Raw genomic sequence first — 23,340 nt, 5'->3', positions numbered from 1 at the left:
CTCATTCGCTCCTTTCTTTCTTCCCTGCTGCCCTCTGTCACTCACTCCTCTCAGTGGGTCTCTCTGATCCATAAGCTGGTCGCGTTGTGTACAGTGAAACCCAGGCTGATATCCTGAGGAAATCTTCCAGCAAAGCAATGAGTGCGTTGTCTTACAAGCACCAAATTCATCATGGCACAAACTTTGAGTTCCTCCTGCGTTCAAGTAATACAAAGTGAATCTTCTGCCAAACGGGGAAATTTTCTGGAAGAACTGAGGTTTATTTGCAAACAGATCCAAAGGGAATTCATTAAATTTGACCAACCTGCCAAAGGGAATATGAAGACAATGCCTGTAAATGTAATTTAATAGTGTTGGACCCGTTGCTTACTTCAGGACATTTTGTGTACATCTGGTAGAGGCTGGATGAAAATGCCCTTCCAAATTATACACCTTTATTGGACTTCACATTTCCAAAATATGACCACCCAGAGAACGCAGCCCATACCACCCACACACTATTGAGTGGATTTATCACTCAGCTGATGCCAGTGTGCTTGATGAATGAAAGCGGCTTACAGTATTGGCATCATTACCTTGTTTGATGGGGAAGCGAAACATCAGAAACTCCTATATAAATAGGTATTAGCCATGGGAATAGGAGAGGGAAAGGTGTTGCCTGCAGGCAACAAACACTATGTAAATGCCAAGAAAAGTGCTGGTGCAATATTGTAAAAATAAATAAATAAAGAGCTGAGGAGGAAATGTTTGTGTGCGGTAAAGACAGCTCTAAAATTGGCCTCCAGTTAGTCAGCAGTGCAGTGGGATACAGATAGGAGGTACACAGTGGTGTCAGCCAGAGGACAGTGCTACAGCTAAGGATTATTTTTAATACCACTTTCGATAATTTATTTCATTAATCTGGTAATTATTATTATTGTAATTGTCCGAAAATACAGTAAATAGTGAAAAATGCCCATCACGATTACCCAGAGCCAAAGGTAAAGTCCAAAACCCAACGATTTTCAATTTACAATAATTTAAAACAGAAGAAAAACTAAAATCATCACATATGAGAAGTGGAAACCAACATTGCCATTTTAACTTATTTAAGCCAACATGGATAAGAAGTTCTATGAGAACTATATTGTAGTTATATCCTATGGTGATGAGGACAGCGGGATATGGTTGAAAGCTGAATAAGTCAACCTTAAGTGAAAATTGATTTGTCAACTGGCAGTTGATCCACAGAAAATCAAAGGTCAACCGTTTTGATAATTGATTATTAATTCGAGCCACGTCATATTTATGGGTCCAGCATAACAATAGTGGGGATTCCCTGTTATTTTTCTTATTTACTGTATATGACTGCAAATTGCACATCTTTGAGTTGTTGTGGGTGTTCAGAACAAAAACATTAAAGAAATTCAAAGGACTGCATTGATGGGGATGTCTTATTTCAGGTCAACTAATTTGAAGACATCACTATGGACTATATTTTTGATTGGCTTTAAAAAAAATACATTTTCTATTTTAAAGACTAAACAAATAATTAATCAATGAATTGTGAAAAATAGGCAGATTAATTAACAATGAAAATAATCCTAACTTGCATCCCCAAAGTCAGAGATGAGAGACTTGTGTTCAGGACATGTAGAGATACAAGACAGAAACTCTCTTTCTGTCAGTGCACATTTACTAACCAGCTGTATCTAAATTCAGGCACACTGGCAGGACTCCAGCGCTTGCAGCATCCCATCATCTGTACTGTGCCACCTAGGCAGCAGATAAAACCAACTGGTATATATCTCCACATGCACACACACAGAGACACACTTGATAGACCATTGATGTGGGCCTTCTTGTGTGGGATTTTTAAAAAAAGCCAGCAGGAAGGAAAGGACAAGACGGATTTTGGCCCCAGAATTTCTGGAGTATTTTCAAAAGTCTAATGTGCAAATGATAACGGCGGTTCATCCAAACAATGTGTGTGGTCAGGTGTTGACGCACATGCACACATGTTCTCACACACACACACACACACACACACACACACACACACACACACACACACACACACACACACACGCACACACAGCAGTGCCCGCACACATACTGTATGCACACACATGCACACAACGACTCAGTGATTGGAGTCTTTGGTCTTCATCAGGTCAATCAGTGGAACCGTGAGACCTGGAGGCTTTGAGGCTGGATGTCCTTCTGCTTCCAGACTTCAGTGTGGCCTGTTCCAGTAACTCCTCAGCAAATACAGACCATCAGTGTGTGTGCATGTGTGTGTGTGTGTGTGTGTGTGTGTGTGTGTGTGTGTGTGTGTGTGTGTGTGTGTGTGTGTGTGAGAGAGTTAAAAAGTGGGGAAGAGGGGGAATTGTAGTAGTAGGAGCTGGGAACAAGCTCTGTGTGGGGTACAAAATGAAAATTAGAGGGTATGACCTCATTGTCATTTACTGTAACACACATTACACATTATCCATCCAGGTCATTAGCGCAGCCATCAGCTCTGAGGCACCCATAATGCTGAGCGGTCTGCTCGGACATCATGTCCAGGTGTTGTGGTGCATGTGATCAGTAGTTGGGAGTATGCTCTGAATGGAGTTTGTTCATTAAAGAGTGAAAGGCGTTTGTTGTTGCTATCGCATTGGGGGCCCACCTGCGGCCGTCCGTGAGCATGTGTGTGTATCATGCGTATCAGCTTGCTTCATACTCACAAAGCAGAGCCCACCACAGAAGGTGCACAGATGTGCCGCTGGCTACAAGCAGAGGTAGGTCTTGCGTTTAGAAGTGAGAGCTCTCATATGGCGTACGGCAGTAATAGTGAAATCTGACATCACTTCCACTCTAAAATATACAGCCAGAGAAGGAAGACAGATTGCAAAGCAATTTGGGGTAGAAGGAATATTCATGATCTTTCTTAAAATGAAGTTATGTGTGGACACTGATAAGGAAAGCGTGTAATCATGGCGTTCCACTTCACTTGTGGTTTGTGTGACAGCGGGTGATTGATTTTGTTTGTGTTGGGGATTTCTGAAAAATATATGTTTAGCCTGAATTCAGAACCACATCAGTAGGAAGACCACCAGCTCCTTCCTCAACATCAAGGTTAACACATTTCTGTCATCCACACGCATAAACCAAGAAGCTTCATGACTGCACATTAAGGGATTGGTTCGTCCAAACAACATAACAATACAATACAATGGAGGTGAATGGAATTGTGTTTGTGGCGAAGACAGGCTAGAATAAATAATTACATTTAAATTAGACAAAGAGTCTACAGGCATGCTAGCAGCTATGTGAGGTTCAGGAGAGGGAGAGTAGAGAGGGAGAGTATGGACTGAAGTTGTGATGTGAAACAGTCTGATATTCCAGTGAAGTGTTTGAATTACACTCTACTTACAGTGACAAACAGAGTGACGTCTAACTCATATGAACGGGGCCATGTGATATTCGTCTGGTGTATGAATGTCTGTATTGATACTGCCCTGCGTCTTTCTCAAACTATGATAATCTGGTTATGAATCACATCTCTCGTCGTCCAGGCGTCGTCTCACTCCATTTTTCTCTCCTTGGATTTGTCATACAACTGAAGTTACATCCACTGACTACTATCAGCCTAACGTTACCAGTAAATATTATCTTCAATAATATCTTCTGCAACACCGCTCTGCTCGCTCAATGGAGCAGCTCCAGTCTGCGGTCGTCTTTGCCCATCTGTGGTCCAGCAGCCTGATTGACCATTACTTGTGACTTGTAACCAATCAGATGTCAATCAGAGCTGTGGTGGGACATTGAGTGAGACTACAAAGTGGTTACTACAACTACAGACAGAGACAGGGGGATGCATCAGAGCCAAAGCGACGCATTTTTCAATACATTTGTTTTATTTGCTATCGGATAAAAAAAAAAAAAGAATCAGGTAATCATAAAAATGGTGAATACCGAGGCCAATTATTGGTCAATCCCAAGTGTGGATATCTGTACCAAAAATCACGTCAATCCATTTTGATAGTTGTTGAGTTTTTGATAGTTGTTGAGTTATTTCAGCGGACCAGAGCATAACATGACCGTCCCTGTTACTCTGGAAAATTCACAAAAACCTTTGAAAATATTTATATTGGTAAAAAGTAGTTTTTTGGAAGAAAGTAGTCAAAATGAAAACAGTTGTTTTTTCATGTTGTGAACACCATAAACGAATTAGGGGTGGTGGCATAAATCTCAAAACCTAAAAGGTAAAAACCTGGCCAAATAAAATAAACCCAAACTATATTCATGGCAAGAAGAAAGTAACTGAGAAAACATGTTTTTTTATTAGCGTTCCTTGTATTCCACCAGAAAAATGCCGCAAAGCGAATTAAAACCACATGGCTTTCAGACATATCCCTGCCAAGTGCCAAAGTCGGGATTGCCCCTTTTTGTCAAGAAACCACAAATGTAGCAGATTAAAGCTGAACCACCACCCAGCCTGCCAATACCAACTAGCTTCATCTGACATTTAAAGCCTTATAATCCATCATTAGCAGAAAGTTAGGCCTGCGCTTGCCACAAGTTTTTCTCTGCGCTGGAGTGCCACCACGAAATCTGCTCTGACTTGCTGTCGCCAGGTTCGATACTTGCATTGAAACCCGTGCGTACACACACCATGGAAATTGTCTCACTTCCTGACAACAGCATGCCCCTCTCTTCGCCTCATAAAACTTGTTTATCTCATTTAAGTTCCTTCAATAAAAATAATTTTTTATAGCAAGTCTCCCCTGCTTGTTTTATTCCCAACAACTTCTTTTTGATCCGGTCCCACAAGTGTCACGCTGAGGGCACGGTGTCAGTCTTACTGTAAATCAGGAACCCAGTTTTCCGAGTACCATGACACAAGGCACAACCGGTAATGACCACGGGGAGGGTCGTGGTGAAATTGGGGGTGAAGTGGGAGCAGAGCAGGGGTGTCCAGCAATGCGTCACCAATCCCCTGAGTGCTTTCATCTCCTCTGATAAGTGCCATACCTAATCAGGTTAAAGCAGCGCATGCCACGGAAGGAGAGGAAATTCCAGCCAAAACGGTAACGTATCTGTTCCGCTCTCATGCGTCGCATTCCTGCAGCTAATTAGGAGTAAATATCTGACCCCGGAGAGAAAACGTCCACATTAGTCCAACCAGTCAGTCGGTGTGGTCCATCTGCACTCTCTCTTTCACTCTCCTCCCCCTCCCCCTCTTTCCTCTCCCCTCTCACCCTAATTTGGCCCACAGATGACAAAAAACATAGGGGAGTTCTCAGTAGGTTTCTTTCTTTCTTCTACGGCTCCCCTCCTTTTTCTTCTCCAGCGTTAGGCCCCATCATTACTGACAGGCTATCAGTTGTTCTCATACCAGATTATCTACTGCCAATGACCTCCAGGTCGTGGCAGCGTGCTCTCCGCCACTTTCTCTCTTTGCTTTGCCTTTGTCTCGCCCCAGATACACTTCAATGAGTTTTAAGGCCCTGCTGACTCCAAATCAAAGATACTATTGATCGTAGCTCCAGTTTGAGTTTTGGTTGTTTGGGTTAAAGGGGAAGCTTAAACAGCGTAGTGCGTTATTCCTAAAATCACCTCTGGTAAAATAAAGTGTATTAAAGAGAGCTATTCATCACTGATGAGAAAAAAACAAAGCTTTGTTTACAATGTTTCTTGTGCTGTTTAATTCTGTAATGATAGACAAATATTGTGTTTGGGCGTTTAGTTGCCTCACTCTCTTCACTCTTAACAGCAACTGATTTCAAGTTGCCATGACAATTCTTATCGTAGAAATGTCAAACTATCATCTTCCAATGCAAATGAAGATCTGCAACCAGACGGAGTTGTTAACAGAAGCTAAGTAATCATTTCATCAAAATTTCAGCCAGAAAAACTGAACAATCCATCACAAAGTGATAGCAATTTGTCTTTGAAATAGCTCACAAGTACATAAAACGATGAATTAAAATGAAGTGAACGTTTATTTGTGGGGTCTCATCCCAACCCTTTCTCAAAATTACATTCCCATACAAACAAGCTGCACTACACTTTGAGGGAAACATATTTCCTCCAAGATTAAGGTTGTAGTTTTAATCATGTGGTTAACGTTGTAAACTGAAATAAAACAAAACAAAAATACAAGAAAATTACTTGGTTAGATTTAGTTAAACATTCGGCTTAAACTTAAAATGTTTGTTATGTTATTTAAGTTATGGACTAAAATAAGTCAATGTTGACTTTTGGTTGCACATGAGACACTCCTGGGCGTCCTGTTTGTTTTTTGCACAACTGCTCAGCGATGGAGTCTCAGAGCTCTAGCAGTGATGATGTTATTTCACTTTTCATGAGATTATGACGAGTTTCTCAGACTGGCAGTGTGTTTCAGGTAGGATGAAGATGTTTTATTTGTATATGAGCTAATTAAATAATCAGCTCTCTTTCCTGTTTTTGTCTGAAGTGTTACGGTTGACCTCAATTAAACTGATGATCAGGCTGAATTGCCATGGAATGCATTATATAGTTAGAGTTGCACACGGTTGTACGCATGAAAAAATACCATAAATAGTGTATGAAATGACAAAAGAGAGGAAGTTAGAGAGTTAGAGAAGTTAGAGAAGTTCAAAAACTTCTGATTCCCACCTCCACACACCTGGCCAATCACTGTGTGAAGCGGGTATGAATGTCTTTGTGGTTGGAAGGAGTTAGCGAACCTGTATGTTCGACCCTCTAAAACAGTTCTGATGATTAGCAGAAAGTTTCGGTCTGTGTAACCATGAAATCTGTTGGTTAGCAGAGTTGCTGCCACCAGGTTCGATACTTGCATTGAAACACGTGCGTACACACACCATGGAAATGCCCCGCCCTTAGCTGCCAGTAGCTCCTCACAGAACACTGTGAGGAGTGGTCCGTGACACAAGCGCATTAATTGAAACCTGACAACATGGATTTCGTGTGATATGTGATCTTGCGATTCTCATGTGATCTTTTGACATTCCGAGAATCCAGCTGCCGTGCAAGATAATTACAATATCCCATATAATCTTGTTGTTGGGCTTGTTTGTTTGATAGCTTAATGTTGGAGACACAGGAGCAAACTGCATGCAATGCTTCTCATTGAGTTTCCTTGGCTGACTTTGATGTGTGGCGTGTAACGAAGTGTGCCAAACACCACCGTTATTTGTTGACTTAGCCTCTCATGCTTTGAATATAAAAAGGAAACAAGCAAGGATGAAATCTAATGAAGCTTGCGGTCCATTTCTATCTGACAAACATTGTGCCGAACAGAACTTTTGTGCTTCGTTGATTTCATCAATCTGCAGGGAAAGCATGTTGCAATACATGTTCAATCCTGGCGTCCATGTTCAAAGAAACGGTAACATATCCAAAAATGATTTTCACGTCATTGTCAGCTTCATGTCATAATCAATTTCTGCAAGATTTTCCACACCACACTCCGACAAATCAAAACAGTCCTTGGTAATTTGGCTGCTTCCATTCACAGTCCATGTATTTATAACTGCGCAAACAGACTCACTTTATGTCTCATCAGCTGACGTACGCAGCATGCCACACACATAGCAGCAGGAAGCAGCCCAGCGTAACACACTTGGAGCTGTTTACATTGCGTTACAGAGAGAGGAAGGTGCTCGAGAGGCACATCATCATCCTGACCCATGATCCTGACCTGTGTGCAAGTGGATGTCAAGCCGCAGTCCACATGTTCCAAACTGGACTGCGGTCAAGAGCAACATTAGCAGGGGTTTGGCAGGAAACTTCAAGATTGTGATAGAACTACAGTGGGCAGGGAAGTACAGTGTGTGTGTGTGTGTGTGTGTGTGTGTGTGTGTGTGTGTGTGTGCTCTCTCACCACCTCCTTTATGCAACGTTGCACTTGCGTGTCATGAAGCGTAAAGTTAAGCTCTGTAACAGCAAACATGATGTAAAAATCATCTGGAGCACAAGACTCGTGTAGGAGTGACAAATGTTTCCAAGGCCGATGATAGATCTCTACGCATACAGAAGCTGTCATGATCCCCAATTGTAGAGACGGTGTAAAGCACCAAAAAAGGCTGCATCAACTTCAGTGTGTTAAACAAGGCATTAGTCAACAAGGAGGGGAGGAATGAGTGGTGATGATGATATTGCTGGGTTATGTAGCGGCAGCAGCGTTATGAACACTAGAGTGTAGTAACCCACATAAAGAGCTCTAACACACCACTTTGGTTTATAAAGCATCTGAAGACCACATTAGTGTGCAACAGCTAGCATTTACACCCGGGTGGCTCACAATGTTTTTTTCTTAACTCATATTTACTCTGTGGAAGGTAATTAGCGTGCTGATCAAAAACCATATTTATTCCCTTGTGGTCAACCATAGCACTCTTTCCACTTTGAAGTGTTTGCTGAGCAAAAACAACAACATCTAAATGGTTCCAGATAATAAGACAAGAGCTATTCTCAGCTTGATGTGACTTTTGTTGAATGTGCTGGTTCTTTTCAATGGGTGGGAATTATGGCTGACTGAAATAAAGTAATTCATATGTACACATGTTCTATATATATATATATATATATATATATATATATATATATATATATATATATATATATATGGAATACAATATGGACATATACCACCTCTGTGGTGTTCCACTCTATTCATATTCTATACTCCTCTGTGGTTTTAACCAATTATGGCCATAGCTGCTCATTATGTGAAACATTACTCAGCGTAGAAACACACTAAATGCTATAATTTAGATGGGAAGACATTTTGCACGTCTCCACCTAATAAATAATTACACATTATATATCAAAAAAGTGCTATTTCTTAAGTTTTGGAGCTCCTCTCTGCAGACCTCTTTCAGTGAATGTATCTCAAACTTGCGATAACAATTTTTGGGGCATATGGAAACAAGTTGTTTATCATCACTGTATAAGTTTATATGCCGAACATTTTAGCAAACAGTTGTACATTTACACATCCAGCAGTTACAGAGCAATATCATCATTTATTTGGAGTCAAGCTTATGGCCACCTGGTAAAAGTAAGTCCAACAGTCACTCTCTTTTTACTGATTTTGGTCTTAGCAACTCCTGAAGGAAGTATCTTGAATGTTCATTAGCAAGGATACCCACACGAGAAAAAGTCAAATGTTGTGGAAAACCTTGTGTTGTGTCTTGTGAAAATTATTTCAACCTTCTCCCTTTTTCTTTTAGCTGAGAATGAACTACTAGATTATTGACCCCAAAATTAATAACATTGTATCTAAAACGGCTAAGTTATGTTCAGGATAATATTAACGTTCAAAATCAATTCAAGTTCATGGACGAGAATATTTTGACGAGGCTTTTATGTTGTGGAAATGCTGTGAACAAACCCCCGAGTCACGTCACATTGTAACAGGCAGGTTACAACTTAGGTGACTGAAACTCTGAATATAATTTTGTAATAATGTAATGTAATAATAATTTAAGTTACATTATCCCTAGAATGTAAATATTAGTCACTGCAGGCTAATAACTGGGTTAATTTGTATTATTATATTATTCTAAGATCAATTTATCATGATTCATATGCATGTAACGGATGATTAATGAATGGTGCTGAGCAGGTAGTGTACAGTGGGTTTTTAGAGCTTTTTCCTGTCTGCAACCATGCCGTCTTTTTTGATAGCCAGCAGGGGCGACTCCTCTGGTTGCAATAAGAAATTCGATAAAGCAAGGTATGCTTCAGGTTGCTACCACGGCATTGTTCGACTCTAACCCTTTCACAATGTGTTTTCAGTTCATGAGAATATATTGCAGCCGTTTTTGTCGCCTATAAATGTTTTATTCAGCGTTCCATTGTTCTTAGCTCTCACTTATGTTATAATAGTGAATATTCTTTTGGTATGGAATCCTGCAAATGTTGCTAATTTATATGTAAAATAATTTAGTTTATATATTATTTTTTTCTTATTTTTCTTCTGACATCTTAATTTGTTGTTTTTCTACTCTGTTCTGTTCTGGAGCTTTTAGTCACATCATGATCTTCATCAGCATATTGACAGTTGTGCCCAGTGGTCATGTTTTTGTCTAAACACTTAAAGTAGCTATTGTCTACTTTGGCTAACTAATTGAGTTCATTCTAGACGTTGAAAGCAGAAGTTGACAAAACAATCTCACCTTATTAAGGTCCATTTAGTAGCTGTTCTGGAGCTTTCAATCATATCACATGATCTTAATCAGCAGTTTAATTTGGGTTTACGTTTGGGTTTCTAAGGTGAAGAATTGAATCTTGTGGTAACCATTTTTAGTAATTTTCGGTGTTATAGCTAGTACATTGATTGCAATTGTTGCAATTGTTCTCTTAATCTAAAATATTTCTTCGTATAAGACTTAAAACACGTTGATGTCAAACTACAAGCAAATAAGAATATATGATTTATGGTCAAAATCAGAGTTTACGAATAATCCACAAGTGCTGTTCAACACACACACGAACATACACACGGGTCAGCGGTCTGTGGTTTGAGCCTTGTTGTAGTCAGACAGCATGATGAAGTGTGTAGAGACCAGAAGAGAAAGAAAAGTGCTTCCTGGGCAGCGATGTGTGACAGGAGATATCAGAGAACTGGTGCAGGGTCAACCGTTGCTGACAGCCACCACACCTCTTGACATCCACCCGAGACCCCGGGAGTTGTGCTCTGCAGATATGGGTCAGTGGAGGCTGGAGATGTGTGGGTTCATCACTTCAGCGTGTATGTGTGTGTGTGTGTGTGTGTGTGTGTGTGTGTGTGTGCGTGTGTGTGTGTGTGTGTGTGTGTGTGTGTGTGTGTGTGTGTGTGTGCGTGTGTGATCGTCGTTTAGTTTTTGTGTCTGTGCGAACTCTTTATGTGTCTCTCCGCTTGTATTCACACTATCTGATTCCCCGAAAAGCAGCGCCGACTACCCAGGTGGTCCTGAGCCACGAGGAGACGAGGCAGTGAGCAGGTAACCTAAACCTTCAGACCCCCTGCCTGCAGCTGCCTGATCTCCTCCCTCAGGAACCAGGGCTTCTTTTACTCTGCGCTTTGTTCTCCACCCTGCAGAACATTAGCACAACAATGACCTCAACAGAGAAACCCGAGTCCATAAAAACCTAATGGAGTAGGATGAAGGAGGCAGGCTGAGAGGACGGGTAGCTGACCAAAAAATAAAAAAGAAGCCAAATTTTGTCAGGTTTATATTCTGCTAAATTCCTGAACTAAAATTACCGCTTCGAAGTTGTATGCCTCCGCCAACCAGTCAGGCTGCAGTTTACATCCATGTCTGTCCTAAATGGCAAGGTCCAAATCAGTGCTATGAAGACCCTTTTTTATGCAACAGCCGAGGCCGGAGGCATTATGTTTTCGAGTTGTCTGTCCATCTGTCCATTCCTGTGAACAAGTAAATGTCATCATTTTATCCTCTTAGACATTTGTGTGAAATTGACATAATTACCATTTGAATTCTTGACTTATAACCAAAAACGTGTTTTGTAGATTATAATGAGCTTTGACCACCAAAATCTTATCAGTTCATCATTGAGTCCAGATGGACATTTGTGCCAAATTTGAAGAAATTTGCGGAAGGCGTACCTGAGATATCGTGTCCACGATAATGGGTCAGACGTGAGGTCACATTGACCTTGAACTTTGACCTGTGACCACCTAACTCTAATCAGTTCATCTTCGAGTTCAGGTGGACGTTTGTGCCAAATTGTACAAAAATCCCTCAAGATGTTCCCGAGATATTGCGTTCACAGGAATGGACAGACAACTTGAAAACATAATGCCTCCGGCCTCGGCTGTCGCATTAAAAGGGGTCTTCATAGCACTGATTTGGACCTTGCCGGGGGGGGGTATAGTTTTAAGTAGCAACTGCGGTTTTCGATTTGGGCTCGATCATTTTTCAAAAGTATTCCCCTATCAGTGGTGAGGCAGGGGGGAGAAGAGGGGACAGCCATGGCATGTAATAATGGCCTGTCATTTTTCATCAACATTCCCGACAATGCATGACCCAGACTGGAGCCAGAACACACACTTAGGGAGCTGACACACAGCACAGAAATACATCACTCGGGTCAGAGGGTCGGCCAGCGTCATGTTTACTGTGACCATGAGACCCTGCGTATGTGTGTGCGTAGAGTCAGGGGTATAGTCCTCAACATCTTGACTGGGAGTTTAAGACAGGGGCTTCCTCTACAGGAAAAAGAAAGCGGAGAGAGGACGCAGGGCTTCTCCCATTCCTCCCCATGTCTGCATGTTCTTCTTGTACTTTTATTCGTACCATCAGAATGCATTTCTTGAGAGAAAGTCAAGCACACAGGCCCTTGAGCTGAGGGCCCTCTGGGAGAGGATGGCTGCGCCACACAGACCCCCACACCCCGAACCCCACTCTTAGCCCCCTTCTCAAATTAGATCTCAGGTCTAATCAGAGACAGCTTGGCGTTGTGGGTGGAAACTAGCCACAAACCTCATCTTCAAACGACTGTTGGTTGCTGTGAGAGGCCCCCCTGTTCTGTTGACTGGGCAGGATGGAGCACTGTAAGCGGCGCTCTCAATTCTCTTGACCACACAATGGAAAATGGGAGAGAGACCACACAACAATGAGTGATTTCCAACACAGTGGTTGACCTACACAAAGTTTCAGAGTGAAAACCTACTGGAATAATACTCCTGAAAAGAACAATATTTAATGTCTTTCTTTCTCTTGGATGGCAGGTCAGGATGCAAAACACCAAGGTGGGAGAAAAAGTTGACTAAGGTTGGACAGAGAGAGCAAAGAGGTGCTTTTTTATTTGCCAATTAGAACTAACTAGCTGAGGCTCATGAGAATATCATTCATTTTGCAGGTATTTGGTCATAACCATAGCAGTAAATAAATCCAAGATTTGACCTAATAGTGGTGCTACATGACAAGTTAGGTCGATCAGCAAAGTTTCATCCTTTGGGGAAAGATTTACCAAATTGTATGGCAATCCATCCAATAGTTGTCAACCTTAAGGCGATGCCAGACAAAAGTCAAGAATGTCATTATGATGCATCATTTAAGAACATTTATACCAAACTGAATGGTCCAATCTACCCAGTAGTAGTTGAGATATTTCAGTCTGGACCACAGTGGCGGAGCGATTGCCACACATCTCGCATGGCTAAAACTCATTTGGTTGTGACATTATTTTAGCTGCAAAAACAAAATGAGTACACTGCATCCTGACATGCTCGTTAAAAACTAGAAATATAGTAGCAGCTATGTGTCCTTGGGAGACTCAGCAGTTGTCGAGGTCAGCACTACATTAGACAGCAATCAGCCAAAGATGAGCCCTCCTAACCCACTGGAAGAAAAATGAGAAAAAGAAAGCAGTAGTGGATTTCTGGCAACCTCTCCTTTGGCAAGCCCTCGTGATTATCACTTTGTGTGGAAGCATTCATTTTGGCCTCAATTGTAAGACAGAAAAAAAGTCCATTCCCCTTATTACACTGGTAATGATAGATTGCTCTGGCTGAGAGCACATGCCCGGCCAGCCGGCCCGCTGCGTTGCTACCTACACCACTGATGCCAGAGCAAATGGGGCCTTATTTAAATCTGGTCAAGGGTAAAATTGGGGCCGTAGCTAGTCATTACAAAGTGGCACATAAAGTCTAATTTGGGTCAGGCTGTGGGGGCCTAAAAGCAGTGCAAGTACAGTTTTACTACTCCCTATGTGTCTCTGTGAAAATTAAACAAATGTGCTTCTATCCATCAGTGACAAATAGAAACGTGTAATGACCAGCACTCTCTCCCAAAGGATGTTTTTCTATTATCCAAACATAAACATTAAGAAACAGAGAACTCCCACCAGTCAGATGATTCCTGGTGGATGTGGATATTTGCATAACAACAAGTGAATTCTGTGTACAAAGTTGTAATAGACATTACACTGTTCCACATATCCTCCATGAAGCAGCATCGGCTTTGGAAGGGAAGAATATTCAGACGAGGTAGTGATGGAGCAAATGTTACCATTTAAATTGTTTCTTTCATTAATAAAGACTCCATCTATAGCCAATCTCTCTTTCTCCATAGTGAAGTTATTAATGTTGAGTGCTCATTACAGCTGTTCAAACACTGGATGGCGGCCAAATGACCCATGCTCTAGGAAAACACGGCGATCTGCTCTGGCAAAGTCATTTTAAAGGGAGCATAATAACATTTGTCATAACTCATAGGACACCGAGGACCCGCCGAGAGAGGCCTTCAAACCCAAACACGGTGTGTATGAATGTTTGTGTGTATGACACAAACCAAAACAGGCAGCTGTTCACACCAGGCCAGCAAAGAGAGGAGCGGATCCAGTGATGGAGGCCCTCCTCAAAAGTGTTCGTTTCATCTGTTGAGGAGGTCCAGAGATCAGAGGGACAGAGAGGGGTGGGCACAGGGGAAGTCTCTTATGGGCCGGTGTCGGGGGCCAAAAATAGCGGCGAACGCCCCTCTCACCCTCCATGACTCATCTGGAGTGCGTTAATTAGCAAGAGACGGTTCGCCACCATCGTGGCTGGAACCACACGGCACACGGTGGTGACAAGGCCCAAAACAAACGCTCCTTAAAGAGGGACAAGGCGGCAGAAGGGGGAGTTAAGTGGGGGAGAGCCGGAGAGCAGCAGCGTGAGGATATGTCACACTTGGAACTGATTGGTATTACCAAATCCTTCCAAGGACCAGGAGGAAGCGAGCGACCAAGCTTTCTCATTGCGAGGATTATCATCCCTTTCACCCCCCCCCGAACTGAAGAGTTGAAAAGTGGAACTTACTGTTCTCCCAAACCTGTGCTACATTTTCTCTCGATGGCACGCACTAATGGAGGTCTGTTCAGCAGCGAAACCCAGGAGCTACAACAGGAGAAATCCCCAGTTGACTATAATGGGCTCAACAGGCCCTTGGACATTAAATTACTCTGCCTACACATCAATTAATTCACCTCCGTTTTCTCTGCAAACAAAATGGCCCATTCACATATCATCGCAGACCCTGCTGAGCAAATAAATGCCTTCATCATGTCTGTATGTTTTGGGTCAATGTTTTCTTTGCATTTTGAGTCATATTGATTTAAGTCTGGACCTGGTAGGCTGTGTGTGTGTGCGTGTGTGTGTGTGTGTGTGTGTGTGTGTGTATGTGTGTGTGTGTGTGTGTGTGTGTGTGTGTGTGTGTGTGTATGTGCGTGTGTGTGTGTGTGTGTGTGCGTGTGTGTGTGTGTGTGTGTGTGTGTGTGTTAGAGATACAGCAAGAAGAGAGAGAGAGAGAGAGAGAGAGACAAGTAGACAGAGAGTAGGTACTCTGTGTACATTTGTGCGTTTACTTTAGACCCATGAGATGCTACGGGAAATAAGTCATTAAACCGTACATAGCTTGCCATATAAAAAACAAACACGTAATATGTTTTGTGGGAGGGATTGTTGGGGATCAAAGACAGAGCAGCAGATATGAGTTTCTGTTCCTGGCTAGTCGAGGAGGGGGGTTGTCATACCAGACATGGTGAGCACATACATTTCCTTGGGCCCCGGGCGTGTGCTGAGGTTCTGCTGGGTGGACTCATTACTCACTGGGAGCCCTGAGCCTGGGGTTGACGGAGAAGCCTGTGTCACACCCACTACGCACTGACCGTTGTGTAATCCCTCCTGGGGTTGTGGAATGAGCTTGTAATGATGACTGGTTTTGATACGGCTTCACCCTCCAAAAACACGCAGAGACGCTCAGGAGGCATCCCTGCAAACACAAACTAAAACCTGCTGCGATGTAAGTGATACTTCCCAGCGAGAGCTTCTGTCCATAGCAGGAAGCCCTTGACAGAGGTTCACATGCACAAAAGTCTCTAAAGCATTTAAAACTGAAATGTTGCAGCAAAATCAATTAATTCCAATTGAATGCACTGATCAGTGGATTCACAGCAGGGACAAACTAAATCTGCATTTATCTTTTGCCACAACTGAACTCGAGCCATTGATCAATAGCAAGCCGTCTTAACAGGGTTGAGTTTGAGGGAACGGAGAGCTGGAGAGTTGCAGATGGAGAACCTTACCGCAGCTTATTATTTCAGCCAGGCGTAAGCCTGAGAGAGGTTATGTGTTTGGTCGCGCGTGCATGTGTGCGTGTGTCCATGACTGAGTGTGCACCTCTGTGTCTGTCCACAGCTAATTTCGCATTCTGCTGAAGCAAACTGCACAATATTTTGGCTGCCCAGTTATGGTTGCATGCTCAAGGAACTGGTGTGGTTGCGGTGCCTCACACTTTCTCAAAACACGGTTTATTGCCTGTTTGATACTACCATTGACTGCCTGCTAGCTCCTCTCTCACTACTCTTAACCGGCCCTTCGGACATTAAGGGGCCACTAACAGCTAATGGAACTAGCAGTACACACACTGCTGTACATCGCCGCCACTCAGCTTGGTGAGTTTACCTTTGTGTTTTGGCAGAAGTGTTACACAACAACTTAGAGTTGCTTGTATAAAGTTAAATCACTGCAACCCTCCTCTGTTAGAGTACATACTGCTTCACAAAAATGAGCGATTTGCAGGCAGTTATGAGTCGATGGTCTTTTGAATTAACTGTGTGAACTTACTGTCCTGTTAACAAGCTCAAATATGCCACTCTCTGGTGTGATCCTTTAAAATTCTTTTTAAACAATGGATTACATGGCTGTGTGTCAAGTGAGCCAGCATGCACAATACCAGGATTCTGTCACTGTAGCAGCTCAATGGAATGCAGTCATCAATTATTCAAATATTTACCGCCATGCTTCTCCTAATGTGACTTTTCAGTATCAAAATGTCTCCAGTAAAAAAAGAAATGGCTTATCAGCAATCATTCATAAATTCCACCTGTAGCACTATCAGCTTCCATAAACTGTTGTTCACAGATTCCTATATCAAAACATATTTTTATGCAGAAACATTTTGAAAAAGCAAGATGAACCAAGCCAACTTTTTTTGAAACGAGGAGCGGTATAGAGCTCTCTGACCTGCTGCATAATGAGGCTCACCCCCATGATTTTGTCTCTTTGTCAAGAATGTTCACGAATCCCTGTGGATGACATCATCTTGTTCTGGGGAGTTGTGGCCAAACAGACAGAGAGAGAAGCAGCACCAAGCGTAGCATCCTGATCCAAGCCCTCAGCAGGCACTCTCTTGAGCCAGCAGACCTGGACACCAGAAGAGAGAAATGCCCCCCCCCCCTATTATTTCTGCCTCTCTCCCTGTTCTTGAAAGCTTGGTTACATCATCCTCTGTGTGCACATTTCAATAATGCCTCTGAAATCTCCCACTGGCTACAAGACTCAGGGGGGGACAGGACTGGGATGGAGAAAGAAAAATAGCAGAATGTGTGATGAAGAATAGAAGCATGGATGCAGGAATCGCTGAGCATTCATTGAAAGACATGAGTTTAAAACGTTTGGAACATGCCAATCGGATGTAGCTTTCTGTCTGTCCTCCTCTTCCCTCGTAATCCCTCCAAGTAGATGTGTAGTGGTAAGCGTTTGTATTGACTCAGGCTGGTCAGCCGAGCTCTCTTTTCAACCCCCCTCTACCCCCCACCCCCCACTCCCACCATTCAGCCAGTGGGGGGGCTCTGAGCTCCATGCAGACCCAGCCATAGCAGACATTTTTGTGGTGAAATCATTAAACCCACGTGCAGCTCTCTCTCTGTGGTCACTGGGGGTCGTGCTCCTCTGCCTTTAGCTGAATAAATCATAAAGTTTGCCGGGGGACCACACAAGAAGCCAGCACAGTGCAGCCAGCCCATCTAGTCTATGCAGCCAGCGCAAAACACATGCACACGCACAGCCCCAGACCTTGTTATTTTTCAGAAAAACACCAGCAGCGAGACAGAGACAGAGGAAGCGAGACAGAGAGAGGCAAGGAGGCAAAACTGTCAGGGCACAAAAAAACAATAGAGAAGACATTGCATGAGAAATAATGTCAAAGAGATGATAAAAATGTGTAAAGTTAACATGTCTGTGTTCTGTAAAACAAAAAAAGAAAGACTTGCAGGTACAGCAAGGTGGAAATAAACAGACAGAAAGGGAAAGATTGAAACAGACTACAGTGAACTGAAGCTAATGCACACAAAAAATACCACTGAAGAATCTGAAAAAGATGTCAACAACATTTGCTAGTAACATCAGGTCAGATGGAACTGAAAAAACAACAACATTCTTCTGAGCGGGCTCAAGAGCATCATAAAGGAGAGAGATCCTCTCTCCCTCTCTGTCTCTGTCTGGATGACCTCGCCAGACTGATCCTTCAGACAAGACCTGACTACTAGAGGAGGAAGCACTGTCCTGTCTGAGGATCACATACTGTCTAGGGAACACTTAAACAGGTCTGGCTGAGAATGTGTATGTGTGTGTGTGTGTGTGTGTGTGTGTGTGTGTGTGTGTGTGTGTGTGTGTGTGTGTGTGTGTGTGTGTCTGTGTGTGTCTGTATTTGCAAGTTGCACCAATTAATACTATAAATTACCAGAACAGATCACTATTAAAACTGTCACTGTGATTTCAGAGAAAAACTTCTGTGTACGCTTCAGTCACATTTCCATGTGAGATTGTACAAGAAGAACAGCGCTGGACGTCTTTGCTTCAGTGGTGGGAAAATTCAGAACTTTTATTTTGTAACTGTAAACAATGTTTTTATTATTGACGTTACTACAAGGGACTTTTAACTGGATATTAAATCATTACAATTTTGTAAGATGACAGACCTGTGCTCTGCCTAAAGTGACCAAAACTGCTGATTGCAGGTTTAAGTTACATTAAGTATTAATACTAAAATGTAAAAGTTCTTGTATTGTTAATTTATTGCATTTGTCATGACAGAAAACTTCACTTTATAAAATATGGTTTAAAACAATAGTCATCGGTTGTGCTTGTTATTTCTTAATTTGCATCTGTTAAACAAAATAGAGTGAAGTAAAAGTTAAAATAAAAAGTAACATGAAATTGAAATTCAAGGGTAAAGTACCTCATAATTGTACCTAAGTACAGTACTTGAGTCGTTATATTCCACCATTGCTTCGCTCCTAATGAACAGACGTCATTTGATATGTGAACCAAGCATTTATACCACTACACCATCAACACACTTGCTCCCACATTAAAGTCAACTCAAAATCAACTTTTCCAACAATCCTTTTTTGATATTTGCTTCCGACTTTCTCCAACTTAAATTCATAGACAAATCTAAACCACCAAACCACTCTTATTCTGTTTTTTAACGCCTTGCTGTCCTGCTTTGTTGTTCCCTCTTTCTTCACCTCCATCAAGCCTCTGTCACCTGACTAAAAAGTGGGGGTTGTCACGCGTGTCATAATGAGAAATGTAAGTGGCAGAGCAGCCTGGAGAAAGAGGAGAGGGCGAGGGTGGAGGTTGAAACTCTACCCTCACCGTTAACGGAGGCCATACCACCTCTCGACCCCAGGCCACACATTTCTGAGTGAACTTTGACCCTGTGACCACACCAGTGGTGCTGAGTACCTCCTCGAGTCATATATACACATACATACACACAGTATATCCTCAGACACCCTCTGGCTTGCAGGCAGGCTGCCATTACCTGGAGATTGTATCAGTGTCAGTGTGTGGGGGATTCTTGCTCCCTTGGGGTAAAGCGCAGAGGGCAGGCGCCTGATCTCTCTGTGAAATGTTAATGTGGAACAAAACAGGCTGAACTTTGAGTGTAGCAATGTGTGAAGCCGTGCTCGTAGGTTAAAGCAAACCACCCAGCCAAATTCCAATCAAGTATGTCAAATTGGGTTTCAAAATCAGGAAAAAATAAGCAGTATTCTCTCCTCTGAAATGTTGGGGGTGTGTGCGCTGAAGGCGCTGTATTTTAAAAGTATCATACTGTCTGTCTGTGATGTGTCGCCCCCCCCGGGCTCTCTGAAGCTCTGTGAGTCGCATTAACTGGCTGGCGGGGGTGACGGCAGCATTGAGATGCCCGGGGCACGCTGGTAGACAATATATAACTTAAATTTTAAATTTATATAATGTACCAGAATTTACAGGAGCAGGAGATCGAACCGCCGATTGAAAGGCAGCCCTGCTCTCCACTCAGCCACAGCGACACCAGATGTCACCAGATGACACCAGATGTCAGCGGTACGAGAGGATGAAGACCGGGGAAGGACACAGGAGATAGACAGTTCGGCTTCATTCACCAGTGGATTATTTCTGAATCCCAGTTGTCTTCTTAGAAAGTTGTTGAAACTATCCAGTGTAAAGTGTTCACTGCAGAGGCAACGAAGTTGGTGGTGATCCATAGCTCTCCATCAAGGTGACTCCTTAAAAAGTTAATCCACCTTTTCTTCACGTTCTGATTTTTATTTAGTAATTTAAATGAGGTGACTACATTTTTTTTGTAAATCCTGAAAAACTAGGGAATGTACATTTACGGAAAGTCAAGGAAGTCATAGCTAGCTAGCTAACTGTAGACTGTGGTAAGTACGTATGTACGTGGTGTTGTAACTCACTATTGAGCTGCAAAACCACTGACGCTGTGCGCTCTAGTTATTGGTTAGTGTTAAGGAAGGGATTATGCTATGGATGCTTCATCAAGCCATAATTTCAGGCCTGCAAAAAAATCTTCAACATGAATTTGATGAAAAACAGTTTAACAGTACAAATCCACAATTCAGTAGAAAATAGTTTGCAGTCTTTTTTCATTGTTTCAGCAAATATTTTCTAACATGTATAATGTGATTTCAAACAAATCTCTGATTTTACTTCACCCAGACTTCACCCAAACTCTATCCCCTTTAGCATCAAATGGCATGTGACCAAACCCAAAACAAATCAGATGACTTTGAGTGCTTTAAAAGTTTTCTAAGCACACATTGATGGTTCTACAGTCAGATCACTTACTTGCATGCTTTACAGTATATCTTCAGTGCACTGCCTTCATTACTGACTGAGACAAAAATCTCCTATTCAAGCTACAGTTTTCATTAGCACTGGTATTTCAATTTTGAAGACAGTAAATTGGCCAAGGAATGCAGCTTGTTCCTTATCAAAGTCTGGAAGTCAGGGATCTGGAAATGCCTTGCTTTGTTGAGCGTTTAGTTTATCTGTCCCGTAATTGCACATTGTAAAACTGTCTTTCTGGGCTTCTTGCAATCCCCAGTGGCCAATGTAACCATCTGGCCCTCGCAAAGATCTGAGCAGGAAGTTATGTGAGACGTAAGAGGACAGGAACTCTGATAATGGATGTTTAGCCTCACATAAAGTCGGCTGATTCTTCAGCAATCCCGTCATTGTCTGAAGTGCCTGTCACCGCGTGTTTGACTACCTTGCCAAAGTCGTCAATCTTAACGGTGCTTTCCTGCAGTAAGACGCTCAACAGGACGTTAACAAGCTTTTCACGTTTTTTGCACAATGCACTGCTTTGGTGTACAGGTGGAAAGCACGCAGACCACTGTGTTACTCGACCTGGCATAAATGGTTCATTGAATCAGAAATTCTGGCATCTCTTTACCTAAGTGCAGGTGGATGGCGCACACAGCCATGTCTTTGTGCAAACTAGCATTGCAATATCACCATGGGGAGCACCTGCTGTGTTCCTGCACAAATATGTCTCTATTATGAGTCTATGTGTCAACATGACCTAGTGATAAAAACATGTTTTCATTATTTTACCTTTATATTCTACCTAATATCCTGTCATTTCAGGGCTTCTATGGTTATCAAGACACATGTTCTGTGTCTATCTTCATCATGCTTTCACAATAAATCACTCTGTTAACACATATAAGCAGGTGGCTGGCAGCCTCCTACCAGCCAAGTCACACAGTCCGATTGTGTAGGATGAGAGAGCGTGTACGTTCAGCATCCCTACTTACCCAGAGGGTTTCAGAAAGCTGGAGACGGACACAGTGATATTAAGACAAGGAGGTCCGAGGAGAGTCAACCTCTGTGCACAGATCCCTCTTTATGCTCCTGTTTATTATGGTCCCAAGTAATCCATGCCTTGTGCACTACACCAGAGCTGCCATATGTCAACATCATGCTGGTGGTTTGCAGGGTTCCAAACAACAGATAGGGTGCACTGAACCTGCCATGTAAACTTTATAAAACACATTCAGCCGAACTATAATTATTTACAAAACCAGAGCATGGGAATATTTTTAGTAGAGGAAGGGGGGAAGTTTGTTGCCCACGGCCTTTGTGATAATATAACTTTATTAAGAATGATATTTTACAAGCACCTTGTTATGGCACCTTCAAAGCAACGGCGAGTTTGAAATCGAAGCTCTTATTTACTAAAGAGCTAGAGAATGCTGTATTGTATATGAGTGTTTAATTTGCGCAGCTTTGCCAGCATGGCTAACACACAGGTTTGTGTGTGTAAACATTTCACCTTCAGTGCCTTCACGGTCTAATGGAGGGTTCTGCAAAATTTAGTCCACCTTTCCGTAGAGCAGGCGTGGCAAAACCGGGTGGGGAGAGGGGTAGATGGTGAGGAGCGAGGGGGGTTATTTTTGTGAGCACCCCTACAATGCTCCACCTGTGCCTCAGCCATACCCCAGAGGACCACCCACTTAGGGAGAGAGAGGGCAGTCGAGAATCCCTATAACCTCTTTGGGTGGGCAATAAGGCCTTGCGCTGAAGTAGAGTGTTTGAGACAAGTGAAAGACTCAGGAGGAAGGACTCTCAGCGAATACTATCACACCACCAGCAAAGAATAGCAAGTGCTGGTGTGAATTAAAGAGGTGCTACATCAGGGCAGCCTGTGTGTGTGTGTGTGTGTGTGTGTGTGTGTGTGTGTGTGTGTGTGTGTGTGTGTGTGTGTGTGTGTGTGTGTGCGTGTGTGCATGTGTGTGTGTTAGTAGTAGTTGTAGGAGTAGTAGAAGTGGTACATGCATATCCATATGTGTGCATTGTGTGAAATTGAGTAAGAATGAAAAAAAATGACTTTATTTATCTGTATGGGAATTATATAACGGATTTACAAACCTGTGTTCATTTCATCATAGAACTCAGTATAATCAGAGATCACCACGCTAGACATCACGCTACATATATCAAAGACACTCGAGACACTCCTCTCATCCCTCTCATCGCCACTTTCATGGTGAATTTCATGCAGATAACCATAAACATTAATAACTGTCAGTTATGATGCCAGCATGAAACAGCTAACACCAGATGAGTAGCAGGCCTCCGCAGAAGACACACGGAGGTATCAAAGGTCAAAGACACACTTCACCATCACTGACATAATGCTGAGTAGGTTTGGTACAGAGGGAGTCCTTATGGTAATATGAAACACCAGGGACGTAAACGGCCATCAGCTGTGATGTGTTTTTATTCTGATAAAATGTCTG

This window comes from Cebidichthys violaceus, unplaced genomic scaffold (genome assembly GCF_023349555.1).
Source record: "Cebidichthys violaceus isolate CVI_PGR_0920_01 unplaced genomic scaffold, fCebVio1.0.p SCAF_4, whole genome shotgun sequence".
Classification (NCBI taxonomy): domain Eukaryota; kingdom Metazoa; phylum Chordata; class Actinopteri; order Perciformes; family Stichaeidae; genus Cebidichthys; species Cebidichthys violaceus.
This window is presented reverse-complemented; position numbering follows the sequence as displayed.